Consider the following 27,267-nt stretch of genomic DNA (forward strand, 5'->3'; position numbering starts at 1 on the left):
GGCCCCTTTGGTGTAGGAGGAATCCCTGGACGTTCACAATTGCTGAGCCTGGCTCCGGCTGTACTCAGCCCCCCAGGCTGATAGTATTGGACTTTGGGAGGCTGATGAAAGAGAGAGCGCGAGCGTTTGTGGGGCTGTGAATGGGCTTGCCTGGCTACTTGAAGAGCAGCAAGAGCTTTTGGTGCTGGCCAATTTGGGGAGGGAGCGATCCCTGTACGTACGCAATTGCTGAGCCTGGCTCCGGCTGTACTCAGCCCCCCAGGCAGATAGTATTGGACTTTGGGAGGCTGAAGATAGAGAGAGCGCGAGCATTTGTGGGGCTGTGAATGGGCTTGCCAGGCTACTTAAAGAGCAGCAAGAGCTTTTGGTGCTGGCCCCTTTGGTGTAGGACGAATCCCTGGACGTTCGCAATTGCTGAGCCTGGCTCCGGCTGTACTCAGCGCCCCAGGCAGATAGTATTGGCCTTTGGGAGGCTGATGAAAGAGAGAGCACGAGTGTTCGTGGGGCTGTGACTGGGCTTGCCTGGCTACTTGAAGAGCAGCAGAGCTTTTGGTGCTGGCCAGTTTGGGGAGGGAGCGATCCCTGGACGTTAGCAATTGCTGAACCTGGCTACAGCTGTACTCAGCGGTCCAGGCAGATAGTATTGGACTTTGGGAGGCTGTACAAAGAGGCAGCGCGAGTGTTTGTGGGGCTGTGAATGGGCTTGCCTGGCTACTTGAAGAGCAGTAAGATATTTCCATCTTATCCCCTTAGGTGTAGGACGACTTCTTGGAAGTTCGGAATTGCTGATCCTGGCTCCGGCTGTACTCAGTGGCCCAGGGAGATAGTAATGGCCTTTGGGAGGCTGCAGAAAGAGGCAGCGCGAGGGTTTGTGGGGCTGTGAATGGGCTTGCCTGGCTACTTGAAGAGCAGCAAGAGCTTTTGGTGCTGGCCCCTTTGGGGTGGGAGGAATCCCTGGACGTTCGCAATTGCTGAGCCTTGCTCTCGCTCAGCCTCCCAGGCTGATAGTCTTGGACTTTGGGAGGCTGATGAAAGAGAGAGCGCGAGCGTTTGTGGGGCTGTGAATGGGCTTGCCTGGCTACTTGAAGAGCAGCAAGAGCTTTTGGTGCTGGCCAATTTGGGGAGGGAGCGATCCCTGGACGTACGCAATTGCTGAGCCTGGCTCCAGCTCTACTCAGCCCCCCAGGGAGATAGTCTTGGACTTTGGGAGGCTGATGAAAGAGAGAGCGCGAGCGTTTGTGGGGCTGTGAATGGGCTTGCCTGGCTACGTGAAGAGCAGCAAGAGCTTTTGGTGCTGGCCCCTTTGGTGTAGGAAGAATCCCTGGACGCTCGCAATTGCTGATCATGGCTCCGGCTGTACTCAGACCCCCAGGCTGATAGTCTTGGACTTTGTGAGGCTGATGAAAGAGAGAGCGCGAGCGTTTGTGGGGCTGTGAATGGGCTTGCCTGGCTACTTGAAGAGCAGCAAGAGCTTTTGGTGCTGGCCAATTTCGTGTGGGAGGAATCCCTGGACGTTCACAATTGCTGAGCATGGCTCCAGCTCTACTCAGCCCCCCAGGGAGATAGTCTTGGACTTTGGGAGGCTGATGAAAGAGAGAGCGCGAGCATTTGTGGGGCTGTGAATGGGCTTGCCTGGCTACTTGAAGAGCAGCAAGAGCTTTTGGTGCTGGCCCCTTTCGGGTGGGAGGAATCCCTGGACGTTCGCAATTGCTGAGCCTTGCTCTCGCTCAGTCCCCCAGGCAGATAGTATTGGACTTCGGGAGGCTGTAGAAAGAGGCAGTGCGAGCGTTTGTGGGGCTGTGTATGGGCTTGCCTGGCTACTTGAAGAGCAGCAAGAGCTTTTGGTGCTGGCCCCTTTGGTGTAGGACGAATCCCTGGACGTTTGCAATTGCTGAGCCTGGCTCCGGCTGTACTCAGCCTCCCAGGCTGATAGTATTGGACTTTGGGAGGCTGATGAAAGAGAGTGCGCGAGCGTTTGTGGGGCTGTGAATGGGCTTGCCTGGCTACGTGAAGAGCAGCAAGAGCTTTTGGTGCTGGCCCCTTTGGTGTAGGACGAATCCCTGGACGCTCGCAATTCCTGAGCCTGGCTCCGGCTGTACTCAGCCCCCCAGGCAGATAGTATTGGACTTTGGGAGGCTGATGAAAGAGAGAGCGCGAGCGTTTGTGGGGCTGTGAATGGGCTTGCCTGGCTACTTGAAGAGCAGCAAGAGCTTTTGGTGCTGGCCAGTTTGGGGAGGGAGCGATCCCTGGACGTACGCAATTGCTGAGCCTGGCTCCAGCTGTACACAGCGGCCCAGGGAGATAGTATCGGCCTTTGGGAGGCTGTAGAAAGAGGCAGCGCGAGCGTTTGTGGGGCTGTGAATGGGCTTGCCTGGCTACGTGAAGAGCAGCAAGAGCTTTTGGTGCTGGCCCCTTTGGTGTGGGAGGAATCCCTGGACGCTCGCAATTGCTGAGCCTTGCTCTCGCTCAGCCTCCCAGGCAGATAGTATTGGACTTTGGGAGGATAATGAAAGAGACAGCGCGAGCGTTTGTGGGGCTGTGAATGGGTTTGCCTGGCTACTTGAAGAGCAGCAAGAGCTTTTTGTGCTGGCCCCTTTGGTGTAGAAGGAATCCCTGGACGTTCAGAATTCCTGAGCCTGGCTCCGGCTGTACTCAGCCCCCCAGGCAGATAGTATCGGCCTTTGGGAGGCTGTAGAAAGAGGCAGCGCGAGCGTTTGTGGGGCTGTGACTGGGCTTGCCTGGCTACTTGAAGAGCAGCAAGAGTTTTTGGTGCTGGCCCCTTAGTGGTGGGAGGCATCCCTGGACGTTCGCAATTGCTGAGCCTGGCTCCGGCTGTACTCAGCCTCCCAGGCAGATAATATTGAACTTTGGGTGGCTGTAGAAAGGCAGCGCCAGCGTTTGTGGGGCTGTGAATGGGCTTGCCTGGCTACTTGAAGAGCAGTAAGATATTTCCATCTTATCCCCTTAGGTGTAGGACGACTTCTTGGAAGTTCGGAATTGCTGATCCTGGCTCCGGCTGTACTCAGTGGCCCAGGGAGATAGTATTGGCCTTTGGGAGGATGATGAAAGAGAGAGCGCAAGCGTTTGTGGGGCTGTGAATGGGCTTGCCTGGCTACTTGAAGAGCAGCAAGAGCTTTTGGTGCTGGCCCCTTTGGGGTGGGAGGAATCCCTGGACGTTCGCAATTGCTGATCCTGGCTCCGGCTGTACTCAGCGGCCCAGGCAGATAGTCTTGGACTTTGGGAGGCATTAGAAAGAGGCAGCGCGAGTGTTTGTGGGGCTGTGAATGGGCTTGCCTGGCTACGTGAAAAGCAGCAAGAGCTTTTGGTGCTGCTCCCTCTGGTTTGGGAGGAATCCCTGTACGTTCGCAATTGCTGATCCTGGCTCCGGCTGTACTCAGCGGCCCAGGCAGATAGTATTGGACTTTGTGAGGCTGATGAAAGAGAGAGCGCGAGCGTTTGTGGGGCTGTGAATGGGCTTGCCTGGCTACTTGAAGAGCAGCAAGAGCTTTTGGTGCTGGCCAATTTGGTGTGGGAGGAATCCCTGGACGTTCACAATTGCTGAGCATGGCTCCAGCTCTACTCAGCCCCCCAGGGAGATAGTCTTGGACTTTGGGAGGCTGATGAAAGAGAGAGCGCGAGCATTTGTGGGGCTGTGAATGGTCTTGCCTGGCTACTTGAAGAGCAGCAAGAGCTTTTGGTGCTGGCCCCTTTGGGGTGGGAGGAATCCCTGGACGTTCGCAATTGCTGAGCCTGGCTCCGGCTGTACTCAGCCCCCCAGGCAGATAGTATTGGACTTCGGGAGGCTGTACAAAGAGGCAGTGCGAGGGTCTGTGGGGCTGTGAATGGGCTTGCCTGGCTACTTGAAGAGCAGCAAGAGCTTTTGCTGCTGGCCAGTTTGGGGAGGGAGCGATCCCTGGACGTACGCAATTGCTGAACCTGACTCCAGCTGTACACAACGGCCCAGGGAGATAGTATCGGCCTTTGGGAGGCTGTAGAAAGAGGCAGCGCGAGCGTTTGTGGGTCTGTGAATGGGCTTGCCTGGCTACTTGAAGAGCAGCAAGAGCTTTTGGTGCTGGCCCCTTTGGGGTGGGAGGCATCCCTGGACGTACGCAATTGCTGAGCCTGGCTCCGGCTGTACTCAGCCCCCCAGGCAGATAGTATTGGACTTTGGGAGGCTGAAGATAGAGACAGCGCGAGTGTTTGTGGGGCTGTGAATGGGCTTGCCTGGCTACGTGAAGAGCAGCAAGAGCTTTTGGTGCTGGCGCCTTTGGGGTGGGAGGCATCCCTGGACGTTCGCAATTGCTGATCCTCGCTCCGGCTGTACTCAGCCCCCCAGGGAGATAGTATTGGACTTTGGGAGGCTGTAGAAACATGCAGCACCAGCGTTTGTGGGGCTGTGAATGGGCTTGCCTGGCTACTTGAAGAGCAGTAAGATATTTCCATCTTATCCCCTTAGGTGTAGGACGACTTCTTGGAAGTTCGGAATTGCTGATCCTGGCTCCGGCTGTACTCAGCCTCCCAGGCAGATATTATTGGACTTTGGGAGGCTGTAGAAAGAGGCAGCGCGAGCGTTTGTGGGGCTGTGAATGGGCTTGCCTGGCTACGTGAAGAGCAGCAAGAGCTTTTGGTGCTGGCCCCTTTGGTGTGGAAGGAATCCCTGGACGCTCGCAATTCCTGAGCCTGGCTTCGGCTGTACTCAGCGGCCCAGGTTGATAGTATTGGACTTTGGGAGGCTGATGAAAGAGAGAGCGCGAGGGTTTGTGGGGCTGTGAATGGGCTTGCCTGGCTACTTGAAGAGCAGCAAGAGCTTTTGGTGCTGGCCAATTTGAGGAGGGAGCGATCCCTGGACGTACGCAATTGCTGAACCTGACTCCAGCTGTAAACAGCGGCCCAGGGAGATAGTATCGGCCTTTGGGAGGCTGTAGAAAGAGGCAGCGCGAGCGTTTGTGGGGCTGTGAATGGGCTTGCCTGGCTACTTGAAGAGCAGCAAGAGCTTTTGGTGCTGGCCCCTTTGGTGTGGGAGGAATCCCTGGACGTTCACAATTGCTGAGCCTGGCTCCGGCTGTACTCAGCCCCCCAGGCAGATAGTATTGGACTTTGGGAGGCTGATGAAAGAGAGATCGCGAGCGTTTGTGGGGCTGTGAATGGGCTTGCCTGGCTACTTGAAGAGCAGCAAGAGCTTTTGGTGCTGGCCCCTTTGGGGAGGGAGCGATCCCTGGACGTTCACAATTGCTGAGCCTGGCTCCAGCTCTACTCAGCGGCCCAGGCAGATAGTGTTGGACTTCGGGAGGCTGTAGAAAGAGGCAGCGCGAGCGTTTGTGGGGCTGTGAATGGGCTTGCCTGGCTACTTGAAGAGCAGCAAGAGCTTTTGGTGCTGGCCAATTGAGAGGGGGAGCAATGCCTGGACGTTCGCAATTGCTGAGCCTGGCTCCGGCTGTACTCAGCGGCCCAGGCAGATAGTATTGGACTTTGGGAGGCTGTAGAAAGAGAGATCGGGAGCGTTTGTGGGGCTGTGAATGGGCTTGCCTGGCTACTTGAAGAGCAGCAAGAGCTTTTGGTGCTGGCCCCTTTGTTGTGGGAGGCATCCCTGGACGTTCGCAATTGCTGAGCCTGGCTCCGGCTACATCCTACCAGGCAGATAGTCTTGGACTTTGGGAGGCTGAAGATAGAGACAGCGCGAGCGTTTGTGGGGCTGTGAACGGGCTTGCCTGGCTACTTGAAGAGCAGCAAGAGCTTTTGGTGCTGGCCCCTTTGGGGTGGGAGGAATCCCTGGACGTTCGCAATTGCTGAGCCTGGCTCTGGCTGTACTCAGCGGCCCAGGCAGATAGTCTTGGACTTTGGGAGGCTGATGAAAGAGAGAGCGCGAGCGTTTGTGGGGCTGTGAATGGGCTTGCCTGGCTACTTGAAGAGCAGCAAGAGCTTTTGGTGCTGGCCCCTTTGGGGTGGGAGGTATCCCTGGAAGATCGCAATTGCTGATCCTGGCTCCGGCTGTACTGAGCGGCCCAGGCAGATAGTCTTGGACTTTGGGAGGCTGTAGAAAGAGAAGGCGCGAGCGTTTGTGGGGCTGTGAATGGGCTTGCCTGGCTACTTGAAGAGCAGCAAGAGCTTTCGGTGCCGGCCCCTTTGGGGTGGGAGGCATCCCTGGACGTTCGCAATTGCTGAGCCTGGCTCCGGCTACATCCTACCAGGCAGATAGTCTTGGACTTTAGGAGGCTGTAGAAAGAGAGAATGCCAGCGTTTGTTGGGCTGTGAATGGGCTTGCCTGGCTACTTGAAGAGCAGCAAGAGCTTTTGGTGCTGGCCCCTTTGGGGTGGGAGGAATCCCTGGACGTTCGCAATTGCTGATCCTGGCTCCGGCTGTACTCAGCGGCCCAGGCAGATAGTCTTGGACTTTGGGAGGCTGATGAAAGAGAGAGCGCGAGCGTTTGTGGGGCTGTGAATGGGCTTGCCTGGCTACTTGAAGAGCAGCAAGAGCTCTTGGTGCTGGCCCCTTTGGTGTGGGAGGAATCCCGGGACGTTCGCAATTCCTGAGCCTGGCTCCGGCTGTACTCAGCGGCCCAGGGAGATAGTATTGGACTTTGGGAGGCTGTAGAAAGAGGCAGCGCAAGCGTTTGTGGGGCTGTGAATGGGCTTGCCTGGCTACTTCAAGAGCAGCAAGAGCTTTTGGTGCTGGCCCCTTTGGGGTTGGAGGAATCCCTGGACGTTCGCAATTGCTGAGCCTGGCTCCGGCTGTACTCAGCGGCCCAGGCAGATAGTCTTGGACTTTGGGAGGCTGATGAAAGAGAGAGCGCGAGCGTTTGTGGGGCTGTGAACGGGCTTGCCTGGCTACTTGAAGAGCAGCAAGAGCTTTTGGTGCTGGCCCCTTTGGTGTAGGAGGAATCCCTGGACGTTCGCAATTGCTGAGCCTGGCTCCGGCTACATCCTCCCAGGCAGATAGTCTTGGACTTTGGGAGGCTGATGAAAGAGAGAGCGCGAGCGTTTGTGGGGCTGTGAACGGGCTTGCCTGGCTACTTGAAGAGCAGCAAGAGCTTTTGGTGCTGGCCCCTTTGGGTTGCGAGGAATCCCTGGACGTTCGCAATTGCTGAGCCTGGCTCTGGCTGTACTGAGCGGCCCAGGCAGATAGTCTTGGACTTTGGGAGGCTGATGAAAGAGAGAGCGCGAGCGTTTGTGGGGCTGTGAATGGGCTTGCCTGGCTACTTGAAGAGCAGCAAGAGCTTTTGGTGCTGGCCCCTTTGGGGTGGGAGGTATCCCTGGAAGATCGCAATTGCTGATCCTGGCTCCGGCTGTACTGAGCGGCCCAGGCAGATAGTCTTGGACTTTGGGAGGCTGTAGAAAGAGAAGGCGCGAGCGTTTGTGGGGCTGTGAACGGGCTTGCCTGGCTACTTGAAGAGCAGCAAGAGCTTTTGGTGCTGGCCCCTTTGTTGTGGGAGGAATCCCTGGACGTTTGCAATTGCTGAGCCTGGCTCCGGCTGTACTCAGCGGCCCAGGCAGATAGTCTTGGACTTTGGGAGGCTGATGAAAGAGAGAGCGCGAGCGTTTGTGGGGCTGTGAATGGGCTTGCCTGGCTACTTGAAGAGCAGCAAGAGCTTTTGGTGCTGGCCCCTTTGTTGTGGGACGCATCCCTGGACGTTCGCAATTGCTGAGCCTGCCTCCGGCTGTACTCAGCGGCCCAGGCAGATAGTCTTGGCCTTTGGGAGGCTGATGAAAGAGAGAGCGCGAGCGTTTGTGGGGCTGTGAACGGGCTTGCCTGGCTACTTGGAGAGCAGCAAGAGCTTTTGGTGCTGGCCCCTTTGGTGTAGGAGGAATCCCTGGACGTTCGCAATTGCTGAGCCTGGCTCCGGCTACATCCTCCCAGGCAGATAGTCTTGGACTTTGGGAGGCTGATGAAAGAGAGAGCGCGAGCGTTTGTGGGGCTGTGAACGGGCTTGCCTGGCTACTTGAAGAGCAGCAAGAGCTTTTGGTGCTGGCCCCTTTGGGTTGCGAGGAATCCCTGGACGTTCGCAATTGCTGAGCCTGGCTCTGGCTGTACTCAGCGGCCCAGGCAGATAGTCTTGGACTTTGGGAGGCTGATGAAAGAGAGAGCGCGAGCGTTTGTGGGGCTGTGAATGGGCTTGCCTGGCTACTTGAAGAGCAGCAAGAGCTTTTGGTGCTGGCCCCTTTGGGGTGGGAGGAATCCCTGGACGTTCGCAATTGCTGAGCCTGGCTCCGGCTGTACTCAGTGGCCCAGGCAGATAGTCTTGGACTTTGGGAGGCTGATGAAAGAGAGAGCGCGAGCGTTTGTGGGGCTGTGAATGGGCTTGCCTGGCTACTTGAAGAGCAGCAAGAGCTTTTGGTGCTGGCCCCTTTGGGGTGGGAGGTATCCCTGGAAGATCGCAATTGCTGATCCTGGCTCCGGCTGTACTGAGCGGCCCAGGCAGATAGTCTTGGACTTTGGGAGGCTGTAGAAAGAGAAGGCGCGAGCGTTTGTGGGGCTGTGAATGGGCTTGCCTGGCTACTTGAAGAGCAGCAAGAGCTTTCGGTGCCGGCCCCTTTGGGGTGGGAGGCATCCCTGGACGTTCGCAATTGCTGAGCCTGGCTCCGGCTACATCCTACCAGGCAGATAGTCTTGGACTTTAGGAGGCTGTAGAAAGAGAGAATGCCAGCGTTTGTTGGGCTGTGAATGGGCTTGCCTGGCTACTTGAAGAGCAGCAAGAGCTTTTGGTGCTGGCCCCTTTGGGGTGGGAGGAATCCCTGGACGTTCGCAATTGCTGATCCTGGCTCCGGCTGTACTCAGCGGCCCAGGCAGATAGTCTTGGACTTTGGGAGGCTGATGAAAGAGAGAGCGCGAGCGTTTGTGGGGCTGTGAATGGGCTTGCCTGGCTACTTGAAGAGCAGCAAGAGCTCTTGGTGCTGGCCCCTTTGGTGTGGGAGGAATCCCGGGACGTTCGCAATTCCTGAGCCTGGCTCTGGCTGTACTCAGCGGCCAAGGCAGATAGTATTGGACTTTGGGAGGCTGTAGAAAGAGGCAGCGCAAGCGTTTGTGGGGCTGTGAATGGGCTTGCCTGGCTACTTCAAGAGCAGCAAGAGCTTTTGGTGCTGGCCCCTTTGGGGTTGGAGGAATCCCTGGACGTTCGCAATTGCTGAGTCTGGCTCTGGCTGTACTCAGCGGCCCAGGCAGATAGTCTTGGACTTTGGGAGGCTGTAGAAAGAGAGAGCGCGAGCGTTTGTGGGGCTGTGAACGGGCTTGCCTGGCTACTTGAAGAGCAGCAAGAGCTTTTGGTGCTGGCCCCTTTGGTGTAGGAGGAATCCCTGGACGTTCGCAATTGCTGAGCCTGGCTCCGGCTACATCCTCCCAGGCAGATAGTCTTGGACTTTGGGAGGCTGATGAAAGAGAGAGCGCGAGCGTTTGTGGGGCTGTGAACGGGCTTGCCTGGCTACTTGAAGAGCAGCAAGAGCTTTTGGTGCTGGCCCCTTTGGGTTGCGAGGAATCCCTGGACGTTCGCAATTGCTGAGCCTGGCTCTGGCTGTACTCAGCGGCCCAGGCAGATAGTCTTGGACTTTGGGAGGCTGATGAAAGAGAGAGCGCGAGCGTTTGTGGGGCTGTGAATGGGCTTGCCTGGCTACTTGAAGAGCAGCAAGAGCTTTTGGTGCTGGCCCCTTTGGTATGGGAGGAATCCCTGGACGTTCGCAATTGCTGAGCCTGGCTCCGGCTATACTCAGTGGCCCAGGCAGATAGTCTTGGACTTTGGGAGGCTGATGAAAGAGAGAGCGTGAGCGTTTGTGGGGCTGTGAATGGGCTTGCCTGGCTACTTGAAGAGCAGCAAGAGCTTTTGGTGCTGGCCCCTTTGGGGTGGGAGGCATCCCTGGACGTTCGCAATTGCTGAGCCTGGCTCCGGCTGTACTGAGCGGCCCAGGCAGATAGTCTTGGACTTTGGGAGGCTGTAGAAAGAGAAGGCGCGAGCGTTTGTGGGGCTGTGAACGGGCTTGCCTGGCTACTTGAAGAGCAGCAAGAGCTTTTGGTGCTGGCCCCTTTGGGTTGCGAGGAATCCCTGGACGTTTGCAATTGCTGAGCCTGGCTCCGGCTGTACTCAGCGGCCCAGGCAGATAGTCTTGGACTTTGGGAGGCTGATGAAAGAGAGAGCGCGAGCGTTTGTGGGGCTGTGAATGGGCTTGCCTGGCTACTTGAAGAGCAGCAAGAGCTTTTGGTGCTGGCCCCTTTGTTGTGGGAGGCATCCCTGGACGTTCGCAATTGCTGAGCCTGCCTCCGGCTGTACTCAGCGGCCCAGGCAGATAGTCTTGGACTTTGGGAGGCTGTAGAAAGAGGCAGCGCCAGCGTTTGTGGGGCTGTGAATGGGCTTGCCTGGCTACTTGAAGAGCAGCAAGAGCTTTCGGTGCCGGCCCCTTTGGGGTGGGAGGCATCCCTGGACGTTTGCAATTGCTGAGCCTGGCTCCGGCTACATCCTACCAGGCAGATAGTCTTGGACTTTAGGAGGCTGTAGAAAGAGAGAATGCCAGCGTTTGTTGGGCTGTGAATGGGCTTGCCTGGCTACTTGAAGAGCAGCAAGAACTTTTGGTGCTGGCCCCTTTGGGGTGGGAGGAATCCCTGGACGTTCGCAATTGCTGATCCTGGCTCCGGCTGTACTCAGCGGCCCAGGCAGATAGTCTTGGACTTTGGGAGGCTGATGAAAGAGAGAGCGCGAGCGTTTGTGGGGCTGTGAATGGGCTTGCCTGTGTACTTGAAGAGCAGCAAGAGCTTTTGGTGCTGGCCCCTTTGGGGTGCGAGGTATCCCTGGATGTTCGCAATTGCTGATCCTGGCTCCGGCTGTACTCAGCGGCCCAGGCAGATAGTCTTGGACTTTGGGAGGCTGATGAAAGAGAGAGCGCGAGCGTTTGTGGGGCTGTGAATGGGCTTGCCTGGCTACTTGAAGAGCAGCAAGAGCTCTTGGTGCTGGCCCCTTTGGTGTGGGAGGAATCCCTGGACGTTCGCAATTGCTGAGCCTGGCTCCGGCTGTACTCAGCGGCCCAGGGAGATAGTATTGGACTTTGGGAGGCTGTAGAAAAGGCAGCGCAAGCGTTTGTGGGGCTGTGAATGGGCTTGCCTGGCAACTTGAAGAGCAGCAAGAGCTTTTGGTGCTTGCCCCTTTGGTGTGGGAGGAATCCCTGGACGTTCGCAATTGCTGAGCCTGGCTCGGGCTCAGCGGCCCAGGCAGATAGTATTGGTCTTTGGGAGGCTGTAGAAAGAGGCAGCACGAGCGTTTGTGGGGCTGTGAATGGGCTTGCCTAGCTACTTGAAGAGCAGCAAGAGATCTTCGTGCTGGCCCCTTTGGTGTAGGAGGAATCCCTGGACGTTCGCAATTGCTGAGCCTGGCTCTGGCTCAGCCTCCCAGGCAGATAGTCTTGGACTTTGGGAGGCTGTAGAGAGAGGCAGCGCCAGCGTTTGTGGGGCTGTGAATGGGCTTGCCTGGCTACTTGAAGAGCAGCAAGAGCTTTTGGTGCTGGCCCCTGTGGGGTGCGAGTAACCCCTGGAGGTTTGCAATTGCTGAGCCTGGCTCCGGCTGTACTCAGTGGCCCAGGCAGATAGTCTTGGCCTTTGGGAGGCTGATGAAAGAGAGAGCGCGAGCGTTTGTGGGGCTGTGAATGGGCTTGCCTGGCTACTTGAAGAGCAGCAAGAGCTTTTGGTGCTGGCCCCTTTGGGGTGGGAGGAATCCCTGGACGTTCGCAATTGCTGAGCCTGGCTCCGGCTACATCCTCCCAGGCAGATAGTCTTGGACTTTGGGAGGCTGTAGAAAGAGCGAGCGCGAGCGTTTTTGGGGCTGTGAATGGGCTTGCCTGGCTACTTGAAGAGCAGCAAGAGCTCTTGGTGCTGGCCCCTTTGGTGTGGGAGGAATCCCTGGACGTTCGCAATTGCTGATCCTGGCTCCGGCTGTACTCAGCGGCCCAGGGAGATAGTATCGGCCTTTGGGAGGCTGATGAAAGAGAGAGCACGAGCGTTTGTGGGGCTGTGAATGGGCTTGCCTGGCTACTTGAAGAGCAGCAAGAGCTCTTCGTGCTTGCCCCTTTGGGGTGGGAGGAATCCCTGGACGTTCGCAATTGCTGAGCCTGGCTCTGGCTGTACTCAGCGGCCCAGGCAGATAGTCTTGGACTTTGGGAGGCTGATGAAAGAGAGAGCGCGAGCGTTTGTGGGGCTGTGAACGGGCTTGCCTGGCTACTTCAAGAGCAGCAAGAGCTTTTGGTGCTGGCCCCTTTGGCGTAGGAGGAATCCCTGGACGTTCGCAATTGCTGAGCCTGGCTCCGGCTACATCCTCCCAGGCAGATAGTCTTGGACTTTGGGAGTCTGATGAAAGAGAGAGCGCGAGCGTTTGTGGGGCTGTGAACGGGCTTGCCTGGCTACTTGAAGAGCAGCAAGAGCTTTTCGTGCTGGCCCCTTTGGTGTGGGAGGCATCCCTGGACGTTCGCAATTGCTGAGCCTGGCTCCGGCTCTACTCAGCGGCCCAGGCAGATAGTCTTGGACTTTGGGAGGCTGATGAAAGAGAGAGCGCGAGCGTTTGTGGGGCTGTGAATGGGCTTGCCTGGCTACTTGAAGAGCAGCAAGAGCGTTTGGTGCTGGCCCCTTTGGGGTGGGAGGAATCCCTGGACGTTCGCAATTGCTGAGCCTGCCTCCGGCTGTACTCAGCGGCCCAGGCAGATAGTCTTGGACTTTGGGAGGCTGTAGAAAGAGGAAGCGCCAGCGTTTGTGGGGCTGTGAATGGGCTTGCCTGGCTACTTGAAGAGCAGCAAGAACTTTTGGTGCTGGCCCCTTTGGTGTGGGAGGAATCCCTGGACGTTCGCAATTGCTGATCCTGGCTCCGGCTGTACTCAGTGGCCCAGGCAGATAGTCTTGGACTTTGGGAGGCTGATGAAAGAGAGAGCGCAAGCGTTTGTGGGGCTGTGAATGGGCTTGCCTGGCTACTTGAAGAGCAGCAAGAGCTTTTGGTGCTGGCCCCTTTGTTGTGGGAGGCATCCCTGGACGTTCGCAATTGCTGAGCCTGGCTCCGGCTACATCCTACCAGGCAGATAGTCTTGGACTTTGGGAGGCTGATGAAAGAGAGAGCGCGAGCGTTTGTGGGGCTGTGAATGGGCTTGCCTGGCTACTTGAAGAGCAGCAAGAGCTTTTGGTGCTGGCCCTTTGGTGTGGGAGGCATCCCTGGACGTTTACAATTGCTGAGCCTGGCTCCGGCTGTACTCAGCGGCCCAGGCAGATAGTCTTGGGTATTGGGAGGCTGATGAAAGAGAGAGCGCGAGCGTTTGTGGGGCTGTGAATGGGCTTGCCTGGCTACTTGAAGAGCAGCAAGAACATTTGGTGCCGGCCCCTTTGGGGTGGGAGGAATCCCTGGACGTTCGCAATTGCTGAGCCTGGCTCTGGCTGTACTCAGCGGCCCAGGCAGATAGTCTTGGCCTTTGGGAGGCTGATGAAAGAGAGAGCGCAAGCGTTTTTGGGGCTGTGAACGGGCTTGCCTGGCTACTTGAAGAGCAGCAAGAGCTTTTGGTGCTGGCCCCTTTGGTGTAGGAGGAATCCCTGGACGTTCGCAATTGCTGAGCCTGGCTCCGGCTACATCCTCCCAGGCAGATAGTCTTGGACTTTGGGAGGCTGATGAAAGAGAGAGCGCGAGCGTTTGTGGGGCTGTGAACGGGCTTGCCTGGCTACTTGAAGAGCAGCAAGAGCTTTTGGTGCTGGCCCCTTTGGGTTGCGAGGAATCCCTGGACGTTCGCAATTGCTGAGCCTGGCTCTGGCTGTACTCAGCGGCCCAGGCAGATAGTCTTGGACTTTGGGAGGCTGATGAAAGAGAGAGCGCGAGCGTTTGTGGGGCTGTGAATGGGCTTGCCTGGCTACTTGAAGAGCAGCAAGAGCTTTTGGTGCTGGCCCCTTTGGGGTGGGAGGAATCCCTGGACGTTCGCAATTGCTGAGCCTGGCTCCGGCTGTACTCAGCGGCCCAGGCAGATAGTCTTGGACTTTGGGAGGCTGATGAAAGAGAGAGCGCAAGCGTTTGTGGGGCTGTGAATGGGCTTGCCTGGTTACTTGAAGAGCAGCAAGAGCTTTTGGTGCTGGCCCCTTTGTTGTGGGAGGCATCCCTGGACGTTCGCAATTGCTGAGCCTGGCTCCGGCTGTACTCAGCGGCCCAGGCAGATAGTCTTGGACTTTGGGAGGCTGATGAAAGAGAGAGCGCGAGCGTTTGTGGGGCTGTGAATGGGCTTGCCTGGCTACTTGAAGAGCAGCAAGAGCTCTTCGTGCTTGCCCCTTTGGGGTGGGAGGAATCCCTGGACGTTCGCAATTGCTGAGCCTGGCTCCGGCTGTACTCAGTGGCCCAGGCAGATAGTCTTGGACTTTGGGAGGCTGATGAAAGAGAGAGCGCGAGCGTTTGTGGGGCTGTGAATGGGCTTGCCTGGCTACTTTAAAAGCAGCAAGAGCTTTTGGTGCTGGCCCCTTTGGGGTGCGAGGTATCCCTGGAAGATCGCAATTGCTGATCCTGGCTCCGGCTGTACTCAGCGGCCCAGGCAGATAGTCTTGGACTTTGGGAGGCTGATGAAAGAGAGAGCGCGAGCGTTTGTGGGGCTGTGAATGGGCTTGCCTGGCTACTTGAAGAGCAGCAAGAGCTTTTGGTGCTGGCCCCTTTGGGGTGGGAGGAATCCCTGGACGTTCGCAATTGCTGAGCCTGGCTCCGGCTGTACTCAGCGGCCCAGGCAGATAGTCTTGGACTTTGGGAGGCTGTAGAAAGAGGAAGCGCCAGCGTTTGTGGGGCTGTGAATGGGCTTGCCTGGCTACTTGAAGAGCAGCAAGAGCTTTTGGTGCTGGCCCCTTTGGGGTGGGAGGAATCCCTGGACGTTCGCAATTGCTGAGCCTGGCTCCGGCTGTACTCAGCGGCCCAGGCAGATAGTCTTGGACTTTGGGAGGCTGATGAAAGAGAGAGCGCAAGCGTTTGTGGGGCTGTGAATGGGCTTGCCTGGTTACTTGAAGAGCAGCAAGAGCTTTTCGTGCTGGCCCCTTTGGTGTGGGAGGCATCCCTGGACGTTCGCAATTGCTGAGCCTGGCTCCGGCTACATCCTACCAGGCAGATAGTCTTGGACTTTGGGAGGCTGATGAAAGAGAGAGCGCGAGCGTTTGTGGGGCTGTGAATGGGCTTGCCTGGCGACTTGAAGAGCAGCAAGAGCTTTTGGTGCTGGCCCCTTTGGGGTGGGAGGCATCCCTGGACGTTTGCAATTGCTGAGCCTGGCTCCGGCTGTACTCAGCGGCCCAGGCAGATAGTCTTGGACTTTGGGAGGCTGATGAAAGAGAGAGCGCGAGCGTTTGTGGGGCTGTGAATGGGCTTGCCTGGCTACTTGAAGAGCAGCAAGAACTTTTGGTGCCGGCCCCTTTGGGGTGGGAGGAATCCCTGGACGTTCGCAATTGCCGAGCCTGGCTCTGGCTGTACTCAGCGGCCCAGGCAGATAGTCTTGGCCTTTGGGAGGCTGATGAAAGAGAGAGCGCGAGCGTTTGTGGGGCTGTGAATGGGCTTGCCTGGCTACTTGAAGAGCAGCAAGAGCTTTTGGTGCTGGCCCCTTTGGGGTGGGAGGTATCCCTGGAAGATCGCAATTGCTGATCCTGGCTCCGGCTGTACTGAGCGGCCCAGGCAGATAGTCTTGGACTTTGGGAGGCTGTAGAAAGAGAAGGCGCGAGCGTTTGTGGGGCTGTGAATGGGCTTGCCTGGCTACTTGAAGAGCAGCAAGAGCTTTCGGTGCCGGCCCCTTTGGGGTGGGAGGCATCCCTGGACGTTCGCAATTGCTGAGCCTGGCTCCGGCTACATCCTACCAGGCAGATAGTCTTGGACTTTAGGAGGCTGTAGAAAGAGAGAATGCCAGCGTTTGTTGGGCTGTGAATGGGCTTGCCTGGCTACTTGAAGAGCAGCAAGAGCTTTTGGTGCTGGCCCCTTTGGGGTGGGAGGAATCCCTGGACGTTCGCAATTGCTGATCCTGGCTCCGGCTGTACTCAGCGGCCCAGGCAGATAGTCTTGGACTTTGGGAGGCTGATGAAAGAGAGAGCGCGAGCGTTTGTGGGGCTGTGAATGGGCTTGCCTGGCTACTTGAAGAGCAGCAAGAGCTCTTGGTGCTGGCCCCTTTGGTGTGGGAGGAATCCCGGGACGTTCGCAATTGCTGAGCCTGGCTCCGGCTGTACTCAGCGGCCCAGGGAGATAGTATTGGACTTTGGGAGGCTGTAGAAAGAGGCAGCGCAAGCGTTTGTGGGGCTGTGAATGGGCTTGCCTGGCTACTTCAAGAGCAGCAAGAGCTTTTGGTGCTGGCCCCTTTGGGGTTGGAGGAATCCCTGGACGTTCGCAATTGCTGAGTCTGGCTCTGGCTGTACTCAGCGGCCCAGGCAGATAGTCTTGGACTTTGGGAGGCTGTAGAAAGAGAGAGCGCGAGCGTTTGTGGGGCTGTGAACGGGCTTGCCTGGCTACTTGAAGAGCAGCAAGAGCTTTTGGTGCTGGCCCCTTTGGTGTAGGAGGAATCCCTGGACGTTCGCAATTGCTGAGCCTGGCTCCGGCTACATCCTCCCAGGCAGATAGTCTTGGACTTTGGGAGGCTGATGAAAGAGAGAGCGCGAGCGTTTGTGGGGCTGTGAACGGGCTTGCCTGGCTACTTGAAGAGCAGCAAGAGCTTTTGGTGCTGGCCCCTTTGGGTTGCGAGGAATCCCTGGACGTTCGCAATTGCTGAGCCTGGCTCTGGCTGTACTCAGCGGCCCAGGCAGATAGTCTTGGACTTTGGGAGGCTGATGAAAGAGAGAGCGCGAGCGTTTGTGGGGCTGTGAATGGGCTTGCCTGGCTACTTGAAGAGCAGCAAGAGCTTTTGGTGCTGGCCCCTTTGGTATGGGAGGAATCCCTGGACGTTCGCAATTGCTGAGCCTGGCTCCGGCTATACTCAGTGGCCCAGGCAGATAGTCTTGGACTTTGGGAGGCTGATGAAAGAGAGAGCGTGAGCGTTTGTGGGGCTGTGAATGGGCTTGCCTGGCTACTTGAAGAGCAGCAAGAGCTTTTGGTGCTGGCCCCTTTGGGGTGGGAGGTATCCCTGGAAGATCGCAATTGCTGAGCCTGGCTCCGGCTGTACTGAGCGGCCCAGGCAGATAGTCTTGGACTTTGGGAGGCTGTAGAAAGAGAAGGCGCGAGCGTTTGTGGGGCTGTGAACGGGCTTGCCTGGCTACTTGAAGAGCAGCAAGAGCTTTTGGTGCTGGCCCCTTTGGGTTGCGAGGAATCCCTGGACGTTTGCAATTGCTGAGCCTGGCTCCGGCTGTACTCAGCGGCCCAGGCAGATAGTCTTGGACTTTGGGAGGCTGATGAAAGAGAGAGCGCGAGCGTTTGTGGGGCTGTGAATGGGCTTGCCTGGCTACTTGAAGAGCAGCAAGAGCTTTTGGTGCTGGCCCCTTTGTTGTGGGAGGCATCCCTGGACGTTCGCAATTGCTGAGCCTGCCTCCGGCTGTACTCAGCGGCCCAGGCAGATAGTCTTGGACTTTGGGAGGCTGTAGAAAGAGGCAGCGCCAGCGTTTGTGGGGCTGTGAATGGGCTTGCCTGGCTACTTGAAGAGCAGCAAGAGCTTTCGGTGCCGGCCCCTTTGGGGTGGGAGGCATCCCTGGACGTTTGCAATTGCTGAGCCTGGCTCCGGCTACATCCTACCAGGCAGATAGTCTTGGACTTTAGGAGGCTGTAGAAAGAGAGAATGCCAGCGTTTGTTGGGCTGTGAATGGGCTTGCCTGGCTACTTGAAGAGCAGCAAGAGCTTTTGGTGCTGGCCCCTTTGGGGTGGGAGGAATCCCTGGACGTTCGCAATTGCTGATCCTGGCTCCGGCTGTACTCAGCGGCCCAGGCAGATAGTCTTGGACTTTGGGAGGCTGATGAAAGAGAGAGCGCGAGCGTTTGTGGGGCTGTGAATGGGCTTGCCTGTGTACTTGAAGAGCAGCAAGAGCTTTTGGTGCTGGCCCCTTTGGGGTGCGAGGTATCCCTGGATGTTCGCAATTGCTGATCCTGGCTCTGGCTGTACTCAGCGGCCCAGGCAGATAGTCTTGGACTTTGGGAGGCTGATGAAAGAGAGAGCGCGAGCGTTTGTGGGGCTGTGAATGGGCTTGCCTGGCTACTTGAAGAGCAGCAAGAGCTCTTGGTGCTGGCCCCTTTGGTGTGGGAGGAATCCCTGGACGTTCGCAATTGCTGAGCCTGGCTCCGGCTGTACTCAGCGGCCCAGGGAGATAGTATTGGACTTTGGGAGGCTGTAGAAAAGGCAGCGCAAGCGTTTGTGGGGCTGTGAATGGGCTTGCCTGGCAACTTGAAGAGCAGCAAGAGCTTTTGGTGCTTGCCCCTTTGGTGTGGGAGGAATCCCTGGACGTTCGCAATTGCTGAGCCTGGCTCGGGCTCAGCGGCCCAGGCAGATAGTATTGGTCTTTGGGAGGCTGTAGAAAGAGGCAGCACGAGCGTTTGTGGGGCTGTGAATGGGCTTGCCTAGCTACTTGAAGAGCAGCAAGAGATCTTCGTGCTGGCCCCTTTGGTGTAGGAGGAATCCCTGGACGTTCGCAATTGCTGAGCCTGGCTCTGGCTCAGCCTCCCAGGCAGATAGTCTTGGACTTTGGGAGGCTGTAGAGAGAGGCAGCGCCAGCGTTTGTGGGGCTGTGAATGGGCTTGCCTGGCTACTTGAAGAGCAGCAAGAGCTTTTGGTGCTGGCCCCTGTGGGGTGCGAGTAACCCCTGGAGGTTTGCAATTGCTGAGCCCGGCTCCGGCTGTACTCAGTGGCCCAGGCAGATAGTCTTGGCCTTTGGGAGGCTGATGAAAGAGAGAGCGCGAGCGTTTGTGGGGCTGTGAATGGGCTTGCCTGGCTACTTGAAGAGCAGCAAGAGCTTTTGGTGCTGGCCCCTTTGGGGTGGGAGGAATCCCTGGACGTTCGCAATTGCTGAGCCTGGCTCCGGCTACATCCTCCCAGGCAGATAGTCTTGGACTTTGGGAGGCTGTAGAAAGAGCGAGCGCGAGCGTTTGTGGGGCTGTGAATGGGCTTGCCTGGCTACTTGAAGAGCAGCAAGAGCTCTTGGTGCTGGCCCCTTTGGTGTGGGAGGAATCCCTGGACGTTCGCAATTGCTGATCCTGGCTCCGGCTGTACTCAGCGGCCCAGGCAGATAGTCTTGGACTTTGGGAGGCTGATGAAAGAGAGAGCACGAGCGTTTGTGGGGCTGTGAATGGGCTTGCCTGGCTACTTGAAGAGCAGCAAGAGCTCTTCGTGCTTGCCCCTTTGGGGTGGGAGGAATCCCTGGACGTTCGCAATTGCTGAGCCTGGCTCTGGCTGTACTCAGCGGCCCAGGCAGATAGTCTTGGACTTTGGGAGGCTGATGAAAGAGAGAGCGCGAGCGTTTGTGGGGCTGTGAACGGGCTTGCCTGGCTACTTCAAGAGCAGCAAGAGCTTTTGGTGCTGGCCCCTTTGGCGTAGGAGGAATCCCTGGACGTTCGCAATTGCTGAGCCTGGCTCCGGCTACATCCTCCCAGGCAGATAGTCTTGGACTTTGGGAGTCTGATGAAAGAGAGAGCGCGAGCGTTTGTGGGGCTGTGAACGGGCTTGCCTGGCTACTTGAAGAGCAGCAAGAGCTTTTCGTGCTGGCCCCTTTGGTGTGGGAGGCATCCCTGGACGTTCGCAATTGCTGAGCCTGGCTCCGGCTCTACTCAGCGGCCCAGGCAGATAGTCTTGGACTTTGGGAGGCTGATGAAAGAGAGAGCGCGAGCGTTTGTGGGGCTGTGAATGGGCTTGCCTGGCTACTTGAAGAGCAGCAAGAGCGTTTGGTGCTGGCCCCTTTGGGGTGGGAGGAATCCCTGGACGTTCGCAATTGCTGAGCCTGCCTCCGGCTGTACTCAGCGGCCCAGGCAGATAGTCTTGGACTTTGGGAGGCTGTAGAAAGAGGAAGCGCCAGCGTTTGTGGGGCTGTGAATGGGCTTGCCTGGCTACTTGAAGAGCAGCAAGAACTTTTGGTGCTGGCCCCTTTGGTGTGGGAGGAATCCCTGGACGTTCGCAATTGCTGATCCTGGCTCCGGCTGTACTCAGTGGCCCAGGCAGATAGTCTTGGACTTTGGGAGGCTGATGAAAGAGAGAGCGCGAGCGTTTGTGGGGCTGTGAATGGGCTTGCCTGGCTACTTGAAGAGCAGCAAGAGCTTTTGGTGCTGGCCCCTTTGTTGTGGGAGGCATCCCTGGACGTTCGCAATTGCTGAGCCTGGCTCCGGCTACATCCTACCAGGCAGATAGTCTTGGACTTTGGGAGGCTGATGAAAGAGAGAGCGCGAGCGTTTGTGGGGCTGTGAATGGGCTTGCCTGGCTACTTGAAGAGCAGCAAGAGCTTTTGGTGCTGGCCCTTTGGTGTGGGAGGCATCCCTGGACGTTTACAATTGCTGAGCCTGGCTCCGGCTGTACTCAGCGGCCCAGGCAGATAGTCTTGGGTATTGGGAGGCTGATGAAAGAGAGAGCGCGAGCGTTTGTGGGGCTGTGAATGGGCTTGCCTGGCTACTTGAAGAGCAGCAAGAACATTTGGTGCCGGCCCCTTTGGGGTGGGAGGAATCCCTGGACGTTCGCAATTGCTGAGCCTGGCTCTGGCTGTACTCAGCGGCCCAGGCAGATAGTCTTGGCCTTTGGGAGGCTGATGAAAGAGAGAGCGCAAGCGTTTTTGGGGCTGTGAACGGGCTTGCCTGGCTACTTGAAGAGCAGCAAGAGCTTTTGGTGCTGGCCCCTTTGGTGTAGGAGGAATCCCTGGACGTTCGCAATTGCTGAGCCTGGCTCCGGCTACATCCTCCCAGGCAGATAGTCTTGGACTTTGGGAGGCTGATGAAAGAGAGAGCGCGAGCGTTTGTGGGGCTGTGAACGGGCTTGCCTGGCTACTTGAAGAGCAGCAAGAGCTTTTGGTGCTGGCCCCTTTGGGTTGCGAGGAATCCCTGGACGTTCGCAATTGCTGAGCCTGGCTCTGGCTGTACTCAGCGGCCCAGGCAGATAGTCTTGGACTTTGGGAGGCTGATGAAAGAGAGAGCGCGAGCGTTTGTGGGGCTGTGAATGGGCTTGCCTGGCTACTTGAAGAGCAGCAAGAGCTTTTGGTGCTGGCCCCTTTGGGGTGGGAGGAATCCCTGGACGTTCGCAATTGCTGAGCCTGGCTCCGGCTGTACTCAGCGGCCCAGGCAGATAGTCTTGGACTTTGGGAGGCTGATGAAAGAGAGAGCGCAAGCGTTTGTGGGGCTGTGAATGGGCTTGCCTGGTTACTTGAAGAGCAGCAAGAGCTTTTGGTGCTGGCCCCTTTGTTGTGGGAGGCATCCCTGGACGTTCGCAATTGCTGAGCCTGGCTCCGGCTGTACTCAGCGGCCCAGGCAGATAGTCTTGGACTTTGGGAGGCTGATGAAAGAGAGAGCGCGAGCGTTTGTGGGGCTGTGAATGGGCTTGCCTGGCTACTTGAAGAGCAGCAAGAGCTCTTCGTGCTTGCCCCTTTGGGGTGGGAGGAATCCCTGGACGTTCGCAATTGCTGAGCCTGGCTCCGGCTGTACTCAGTGGCCCAGGCAGATAGTCTTGGACTTTGGGAGGCTGATGAAAGAGAGAGCGCGAGCGTTTGTGGGGCTGTGAATGGGCTTGCCTGGCTACTTTAAAAGCAGCAAGAGCTTTTGGTGCTGGCCCCTTTGGGGTGCGAGGTATCCCTGGAAGATCGCAATTGCTGAGCCTGGCTCCGGCTGTACTCAGCGGCCCAGGCAGATAGTCTTGGACTTTGGGAGGCTGATGAAAGAGAGAGCGCGAGCGTTTGTGGGGCTGTGAATGGGCTTGCCTGGCTACTTGAAGAGCAGCAAGAGCTTTTGGTGCTGGCCCCTTTGGGGTGGGAGGAATCCCTGGACGTTCGCAATTGCTGAGCCTGGCTCCGGCTGTACTCAGCGGCCCAGGCAGATAGTCTTGGACTTTGGGAGGCTGTAGAAAGAGGAAGCGCCAGCGTTTGTGGGGCTGTGAATGGGCTTGCCTGGCTACTTGAAGAGCAGCAAGAGCTTTTGGTGCTGGCCCCTTTGGGGTGGGAGGAATCCCTGGACGTTCGCAATTGCTGAGCCTGGCTCCGGCTGTACTCAGCGGCCCAGGCAGATAGTCTTGGACTTTGGGAGGCTGATGAAAGAGAGAGCGCAAGCGTTTGTGGGGCTGTGAATGGGCTTGCCTGGTTACTTGAAGAGCAGCAAGAGCTTTTGGTGCTGGCCCCTTTGGTGTGGGAGGCATCCCTGGACGTTCGCAATTGCTGAGCCTGGCTCCGGCTACATCCTACCAGGCAGATAGTCTTGGACTTTGGGAGGCTGATGAAAGAGAGAGCGCGAGCGTTTGTGGGGCTGTGAATGGGCTTGCCTGGCGACTTGAAGAGCAGCAAGAGCTTTTGGTGCTGGCCCCTTTGGGGTGGGAGGCATCCCTGGACGTTTGCAATTGCTGAGCCTGGCTCCGGCTGTACTCAGCGGCCCAGGCAGATAGTCTTGGGTATTGGGAGGCTGATGAAAGAGAGAGCGCGAGCGTTTGTGGAGCTGTGAATGGGCTTGCCTGGCTACTTGAAGAGCAGCAAGAACTTTTGGTGCCGGCCCCTTTGGGGTGGGAGGAATCCCTGGACGTTCGCAATTGCCGAGCCTGGCTCTGGCTGTACTCAGCGGCCCAGGCAGATAGTCTTGGCCTTTGGGAGGCTGATGAAAGAGAGAGCGCGAGCGTTTGTGGGGCTGTGAACGGGCTTGCCTGGCTACTTGAAGAGCAGCAAGAGCTTTTGGTGCTGGCCCCTTTGGTGTAGGAGGAATCCCTGGACGTTCGCAATTGCTGAGCCTGGCTCCGGCTACATCCTCCCAGGCAGATAGTCTTGGACTTTGGGAGGCTGATGAAAGAGAGAGCGCGAGCGTTTGTGGGGCTGTGAACGGGCTTGCCTGGCTACTTGAAGAGCAGCAAGAGCTTTTGGTGCTGGCCCCTTTGGGGTGGGAGGTATCCCTGGAAGATCGCAATTGCTGATCCTGGCTCCGGCTGTACTGAGCGGCCCAGGCAGATAGTCTTGGACTTTGGGAGGCTGTAGAAAGAGAAGGCGCGAGCGTTTGTGGGGCTGTGAACGGGCTTGCCTGGCTACTTGAAGAGCAGCAAGAGCTTTTGGTGCTGGCCCCTTTGTTGTGGGAGGAATCCCTGGACGTTTGCAATTGCTGAGCCTGGCTCCGGCTGTACTGAGCGGCCCAGGCAGATAGTCTTGGACTTTGGGAGGCTGATGAAAGAGAGAGCGCGAGCGTTTGTGGGGCTGTGAATGGGCTTGCCTGGCTACTTGAAGAGCAGCAAGAGCTTTTGGTGCTGGCCCCTTTGGGGTGGGAGGAATCCCTGGACGTTCGCAATTGCTGAGCCTGCCTCCGGCTGTACTCAGCGGCCCAGGCAGATAGTCTTGGACTTTGGGAGGCTGTAGAAAGAGGAAGCGCCAGCGTTTGTGGGGCTGTGAATGGGCTTGCCTGGCTACTTGAAGAGCAGCAAGAGCTTTTGGTGCTGGCCCCTTTGGTGTGGGAGGAATCCCTGGACGTTCGCAATTGCTGATCCTGGCTCCGGCTGTACTCAGCGGCCCAGGCAGATAGTCTTGGACTTTGGGAGGCTGTAGAAAGAGGAAGCGCCAGCGTTTGTGGGGCTGTGAATGGGCTTGCCTGGCTACTTGAAGAGCAGCAAGAGCTTTTGGTGCTGGCCCCTTTGGTGTGGGAGGAATCCCTGGACGTTCGCAATTGCTGAGCCTGGCTCCGGCTGTACTCAGCGGCCCAGGCAGATAGTCTTGGACTTTGGGAGGCTGATGAAAGAGAGAGCGCAAGCGTTTGTGGGGCTGTGAATGGGCTTGCCTGGCTACTTGAAGAGCAGCAAGAGCTTTTGGTGCTGGCCCCTTTGGTGTGGGAGGCATCCCTGGACGTTCGCAATTGCTGAGCCTGGCTCCGGCTGTACTCAGCGGCCCAGGCAGATAGTCTTGGGTATTGGGAGGCTGATGAAAGAGACAGCGCGAGCGTTTGTGGGGCTGTGAATGGGCTTGCCTGGCTACTTGAAGAGCAGCAAGAACTTTTGGTGCCGGCCCCTTTGGTGTGGGAGGAATCCCTGGACGTTCGCAATTGCTGAGCCTGGCTCTGGCTGTACTCAGCGGCCCAGGCAGATAGTCTTGGACTTTGGGAGGCTGATGAAAGAGAGAGCGCAAGCGTTTGTGGGGCTGTGAATGGGCTTGCCTGGCTACTTGAAGAGCAGCAAGAGCTTTTGGTGCTGGCCCCTTTGGTGTAGGAGGAATCCCTGGACGTTCGCAATTGCTGAGCCTGGCTCCGGCTACATCCTCGCAGGCAGATAGTCTTGGACTTTGGGAGGCTGATGAAAGAGAGAGCGCGAGCGTTTGTGGGGCTGTGAACGGGCTTGCCTGGCTACTTGAAGAGCAGCAAGAGCTTTTGGTGCTGGCCCCTTTGGGTTGCGAGGAATCCCTGGACGTTCGCAATTGCTGAGCCTGGCTCTGGCTGTACTCAGCGGCCCAGGCAGATAGTCTTGGACTTTGGGAGGCTGATGAAAGAGAGAGCGCGAGCGTTTGTGGGGCTGTGAATGGGCTTGCCTGGCTACTTGAAGAGCAGCAAGAGCTTTTGGTGCTGGCCCCTTTGGTATGGGAGGAATCCCTGGACGTTCGCAATTGCTGAGCCTGGCTCCGGCTATACTCAGTGGCCCAGGCAGATAGTCTTGGACTTTGGGAGGCTGATGAAAGAGAGAGCGCAAGCGTTTGTGGGGCTGTGAATGGGCTTGCCTGGTTACTTGAAGAGCAGCAAGAGCTTTTCGTGCTGGCCCCTTTGGTGTGGGAGGCATCCCTGGACGTTCGCAATTGCTGAGCCTGGCTCCGGCTGTACTCAGCGGCCCAGGCAGATAGTCTTGGACTTTGGGAGGCTGATGAAAGAGAGAGCGCGAGCGTTTGTGGGGCTGTGAATGGGCTTGCCTGGCTACTTGAAGAGCAGCAAGAGCTTTTGGTGCTGGGCCCTTTGGGGTGGGAGGAATCCCTGGACGTTCGCAATTGCTGAGCCTGGCTCCGGCTCTACTCAGTGGCCCAGGCATATAGTCTTGGACTTTGGGAGGCTGATGAAAGAGAGAGCGCGAGCGTTTGTGGGGCTGTGAATGGGCTTGCCTGGCTACTTGAAAAGCAGCAAGAGCTTTTGGTGCTGGCCCCTTTGGGGTGCGAGGTATCCCTGGAAGATCGCAATTGCTGAGCCTGGCTCCGGCTGTACTCAGCGGCCCAGGCAGATAGTCTTGGACTTTGGGAGGCTGATGAAAGAGAGAGCGCAAGCGTTTGTGGGGCTGTGAATGGGCTTGCCTGGTTACTTGAAGAGCAGCAAGAGCTTTTCGTGCTGGCCCCTTTGGTGTGGGAGGCATCCCTGGACGTTCGCAATTGCTGAGCCTGGCTCCGGCTACATCCTACCAGGCAGATAGTCTTGGACTTTGGGAGGCTGATGAAAGAGAGAGCGCGAGCGTTTGTGGGGCTGTGAATGGGCTTGCCTGGCTACTTGAAGAGCAGCAAGAGCTTTTGGTGCTGGCCCTTTGGTGTGGGAGGCATCCCTGGACGTTTACAATTGCTGAGCCTGGCTCCGGCTGTACTCAGCGGCCCAGGCAGATAGTCTTGGGTATTGGGAGGCTGATGAAAGAGAGAGCGCGAGCGTTTGTGGGGCTGTGAATGGGCTTGCCTGGCTACTTGAAGAGCAGCAAGAACTTTTGGTGCCGGCCCCTTTGGGGTGGGAGGAATCCCTGGACGTTCGCAATTGCTGAGCCTGGCTCTGGCTGTACTCAGCGGCCCAGGCAGATAGTCTTGGCCTTTGGGAGGCTGATGAAAGAGAGAGCGCAAGCGTTTTTGGGGCTGTGAACGGGCTTGCCTGGCTACTTGAAGAGCAGCAAGAGCTTTTGGTGCTGGCCCCTTTGGTGTAGGAGGAATCCCTGGACGTTCGCAATTGCTGAGCCTGGCTCCGGCTACATCCTCCCAGGCAGATAGTCTTGGACTTTGGGAGGCTGATGAAAGAGAGAGCGCGAGCATTTGTGGGGCTGTGAACGGGCTTGCCTGGCTACTTGAAGAGCAGCAAGAGCTTTTGGTGCTGGCCCCTTTGGGTTGCGAGGAATCCCTGGACGTTCGCAATTGCTGAGCCTGGCTCTGGCTGTACTCAGCGGCCCAGGCAGATAGTCTTGGACTTTGGGAGGCTGATGAAAGAGAGAGCGCGAGCGTTTTGTGGGGCTGTGAATGGGCTTGCCTGGCTACTTGAAGAGCAGCAAGAGCTTTTGGTGCTGGCCCCTTTGGTATGGGAGGAATCCCTGGACGTTCGCAATTGCTGAGCCTGGCTCCGGCTGTACTCAGCGGCCCAGGCAGATAGTCTTGGACTTTGGGAGGCTGATGAAAGAGAGAGCGCGAGCGTTTGTGGGGCTGTGAATGGGCTTGCCTGGCTACTTGAAGAGCAGCAAGAGCTCTTCGTGCTTGCCCCTTTGGGGTGGGAGGAATCCCTGGACGTTCGCAATTGCTGAGCCTGGCTCCGGCTCTACTCAGTGGCCCAGGCATATAGTCTTGGACTTTGGGAGGCTGATGAAAGAGAGAGCGCAAGCGTTTGTGGGGCTGTGAATGGGCTTGCCTGGCTACTTGAAAAGCAGCAAGAGCTTTTGGTGCTGGCCCCTTTGGGGTGGGAGGTATCCCTGGACGTTCGCAATTGCTGAGCCTGGCTCCGGCTGTACTCAGCGGCCCAGGCAGATAGTCTTGGACTTTGGGAGGCTGATGAAAGAGAGAGCGCGAGCGTTTGTGGGGCTGTGAATGGGCTTGCCTGGCTACTTGAAGAGCAGCAAGAGCTTTTGGTGCTGGCCCCTTTGGGGTGGGAGGAATCCCTGGACGTTCGCAATTGCTGAGCCTGGCTCCGGCTGTACTCAGCGGCCCAGGCAGATAGTCTTGGACTTTGGGAGGCTGATGAAAGAGAGAGCGCGAGCGTTTGTGGGGCTGTGAATGGGCTTGCCTGGCTACTTGAAGAGCAGCAAGAGCTTTTGGTGCTGGCCCCTTTGGTGTGGGAGGAATCCCTGGACGTTCGCAATTGCTGATCCTGGCTCCGGCTGTACTCAGCGGCCCAGGCAGATAGTCTTGGACTTTGGGAGGCTGATGAAAGAGAGAGCGCAAGCGTTTGTGGGGCTGTGAATGGGCTTGCCTGGTTACTTGAAGAGCAGCAAGAGCTTTTCGTGCTGGCCCCTTTGGTGTGGGAGGCATCCCTGGACGTTCGCAATTGCTGAGCCTGGCTCCGGCTACA

The sequence above is a fragment of the Platalea leucorodia genome (genome assembly GCF_965183815.1).
Source record: "Platalea leucorodia genome assembly, chromosome: Z".
Taxonomy (NCBI): Eukaryota; Metazoa; Chordata; class Aves; order Pelecaniformes; family Threskiornithidae; genus Platalea; species Platalea leucorodia.